The following is a 4,079-nucleotide window of genomic DNA, read 5'->3' as shown; positions in this document are numbered from 1 at the left end:
TGATTGCTAAGAGGGAGGCAAAAAACAAGTTGCCACAGCCAATCTGCCACATTGGGAAAAATTCCTACCCGGCCCCCGTTCCAAAACAGGCAACCAACCGAAGTCCAAAGCAAGGCCAAACACGACCTAATTGGTGGGTGGGTGGGTGTTCGACAGCGAGAAGCAAAAGGAAGTCCCTACGTCGTGCTGCCAAATAAATACCCCCAACCTTGCCACAATGCTGATTGGCTAAAGGCCAGTGGCATAACTGTGGCACCACCAGCTTGGAGCGGGGCAAGCCCCACCCACAAGCCGGTTGGGGAACAGTTTCAGGGCCGAGCACAACATGGACCCTCTGTTAGGAGGATCCAACTTAGCAATGTACAACAATGGCTACTTGCATGTCCAGACCTTTTTTTTGGGGGGGGGGGGGGACTGAGAACCTCTGCTTAGCCTGCTGCATCTCTTATTTTGTGTCCAGACACCTGGTGATAAGGTGGCTCTGTTTTTATCTCTTGCTTAGTCACAGGCAACAAGGTTTCAAATTCAGCCACCTATTAAAGAAGCACTGATGTTTAGTTGTGCAGTCTGTGTGATCGCTTATGTTTGCAAGTTATAAAAAGGGCACGGAAACTCTCCTCTATGAACTTCAGCATAGACTGAAACCATGGAAGGTGCTACAGACTGAAGAGAAAGAGGTTCTTTTTATCATATGTGGTAGTCTTGTAGTAAGGTTAAAGCTTATTGGGAAATGATATATTATGAATGGGAAAGGATGTTCAAAATAACTTTTATTTAAAAAACCAGAAGCTTTTCTTTTGGGAATTATAGGGGCAGAATTACCTAAATTGTATAGAAATTTATTTATGTATGCTACTACAGCAGCAGGAATGTTACTTGCTCCAAAATGGAAAGAAGCAGAAGTCCCAGTAAAGGAAGAATGGATACACTTATGGAATATGCAGAAATGGTGAAACTTACTGGAAGAATAAGAAATCAAGATAACAAACTCTTTATAAAAGAATGGAAATGGTTTACTGAATATTTACAGATAAATTGTAAACAGATAAAAATACTAGCAGGATTATAGTGATATATATAGTATAGTAGTATATATTTACAGTAGATAATTAAATGAGTAAGTTAAATGAATTTAGGTATAAAAAATAAATTTAAGGAACTGCAGAAAGAGGAGGAAGGAAGTCAAATTTTGAAATGTTAAATGGATTGTAAAATTAATGAAATGTATAAATTTGAAATGTGTGTGTGTGTGTGTGTGTGTGTGTACGTATGTATGTATGGTGCTGGTCATTGCAAGAGTCCCTCCATTGCTGTCCTGATGGGTTCCCAGTGACTGAAGTGATGTGAGACATCTGTCTTGTGTTTTTGTGCTTTACTCTTTGCATTATTATTCACTCTGCCAGTAATTAAAATCTGTGTGCTCTTTGCCTTGTTCAACTACAACTCCCATCATCCCTGACCATTAGCTAAACTGATTGGGGATGATGGGAATTGTAGTAGTTCAGAAGACTGACGAAGACAGCTTTCAAAATGTACTGGTGGGGCTGTTTTTGTCCTCTTTATTCACATTGGCTAGACCCCTTGTCTGTCCTCCACAGACTCTCCCGGTTGGCTGATTTCATGCTCAGTTAATTTGCATCTTGCTTGGTACACTGAAGCAATGAGAATTTTATGCACCTCATTTGTACTTGGCTTCCGTAACTTCCTGGCCGTGATTATGTGGTGGGAAACAGATCCTCAGGATGGGCCCAGTTTTATAAGCTTACTTCTCGCCATTACTGCCTGGAGTGAGGGAAGTTCCTGCTAAAACCTTGACAGCTTGAATTATGAGAACTCGGCCAATTTAAGCAAAGGTCATTCACCATTTAATGCAGGGACGTTTGCTTCGGGGAAAGAAAGGAAGGCTTTAGCACACGTAAGGAGCTGCCAAAATACTTGTCGGCAAATAAGAGCTAAACAATGAAGGGTATAAATGGATGGCATTCAAGATGGGAAAAGAAATATGAGCTCTTTGGCAAAGGAAAAAAGACAACTGGGGGGAGGGATATTTGGGAAGTTTATAAAATTTGTACTCAATGAAAATGATGGGCAGTAAGTTCGGGACAAAGACTAGAGAACATAATTGACTGCTGCAAGATACATAACTTCCAACATTTCTCCGATGAAAATAGGGACATCAATAACAACAACAACAACAACAACAACAACAACAACACCCCGACCATGTGACTGGGTTGCCCCAGACACTCTGGGCAGCTTCCAACATATATAAAAGCATAATAAAACATTAAAAAACTTCCCCATACAGGACTACTTTCAGACATCTTCTAAAGGTTGTACAGTTACTTATCTCCTTGGCTTGGGGGTTGAATAAATCCATACCCTCCAACACATCACTGATGAAAATAGGGATGTCCTAAGGAAATGTGGAACAGTCCAGGATCAAATCAGAAACCAGGATGGGTTCTGTAAATCTGGGACTGTCCCTAGAAAATAGGGGCACTTGGAGGGTCTGGAAATGTGGTGCAGACCATAAGCTTAGATAATTAAAAAATTGTGAGTATTCACAATAGCTAAATGGAAGCTCCATATACAAAGGCAGTATACCTGAGAATGGGGTAGAATTTCAATTTTGTTCACACTAGAAGGCAACTACCTAATTGACACTGTCCAAAACATTGTCCAAATACAATCATCCTTCAAAATTCACATTTCTCTGAATTTTGCAGTGGAGTTCTCTGGCCAAGTAAAGTGTACAACAATGTATCTGCTAGGGGAAGCTGTGCATGATATTAGAGAAAAGAACACACAGAGATGCATTATTTTAGGGGAATTTGTATTGCAAAAATGTGCAGATATAGGGAAAATTGCTTACTAAGTTTGCATATTTGAAGAAACGGTACAATGCTGACGAATTTGTATGAAGACTTAAAAATCACAAACTGGTATGGAAAATGTGGAGAACTAAACTTAATGTTGGAAAAAATTGAGTGAGACTGAAATTGACCCATTTTTCCACCAGTAAGTATACTTATGAATACCAGCTCCTGCTTCTCAGATTACTAGAACCATCTAGATCATGGGTAGGCAAACTAAGGCCTGGGGGCCGGATCCGGCCCAATCACCTTCTCAATCCAGCCTGCGGACAGTCCGGGAATCAGCGTGTTTTTATATGAGTAGAATGTGTCCTTTTATTTAAAATGCATCTCTGGGTTATTTGTGGGGCATAGGAATACGTTCATATTTTTTTTTCAAAATATAGTCCAACCCCCCACAAGTTCTGAGGGACAGTGGACCGGCCCCCTGCTGAAAAAGTTTGCTGACCCCTGATCTAGATGGCCGTTGTAGGAACAAAAACAGACCTTTGCTCCAAGCCAGCAATTTTGTATGATATGCAAAATTATAATTCTATATGCTCATATGCTTCCAAAGTACACTGGGTAAACAATAGCCTAGACAAACAAGAGGAAGCAAATTTAATTTACAATTTGGTATTAAGTGAACCCTCCATTGAATATCTAATTTGTGTTTGCTGCCAGCTGCGGGGATTATGATTATGAATGATTTTATGGAACCTCTTTAAACATGCATAGTGTTGCATGCTCTTTCATATCGTGCAACATACCTATGAAGGCAGGTGGCAGCGTTCTCATTCCCCAGCTAAGCCAAGGTGTCTGTTGGCCATAATTGCATAGGGACAATGCAGGGTATCCTTTGATTCCTGTGAATATCAGCTTTAATCACTTTTAAAGAGCAAGTTTTTAACCTTATGGTTGGAAAGATGTGCTTAGAAGGGGGGGGGGGCTGACTGTCAGCTGAGATTTCCGATGGCTTAAAAAGCCTGCAATCTTATATGCATTTAATAGGGAGTGTCTTGTTGAAATCATAGGACTATTCTGGGCAGACAAGAATAGGATATCACTGTCAGTTTTCCTCTTTTTTTTTGCATTTTCTTGTTTTATTCATTTAGTGTACAATCTTTACAACAAAAGACTTCACATCCAAAATCTCTTTTGGAGTCTCATGTTTTCATTTATACTAATCTCTTCTCAGATTCCATTATTTTAATATTCCTTAAT

The sequence above is a fragment of the Podarcis pityusensis genome (genome assembly GCF_964106645.2).
Source record: "Podarcis pityusensis genome assembly, chromosome: 5".
Lineage (NCBI taxonomy): Eukaryota > Metazoa > Chordata > Lepidosauria > Squamata > Lacertidae > Podarcis > Podarcis pityusensis.
The sequence above is the reverse complement of the archived record's forward strand: the minus strand, read 5'-3'. Positions refer to the sequence as shown.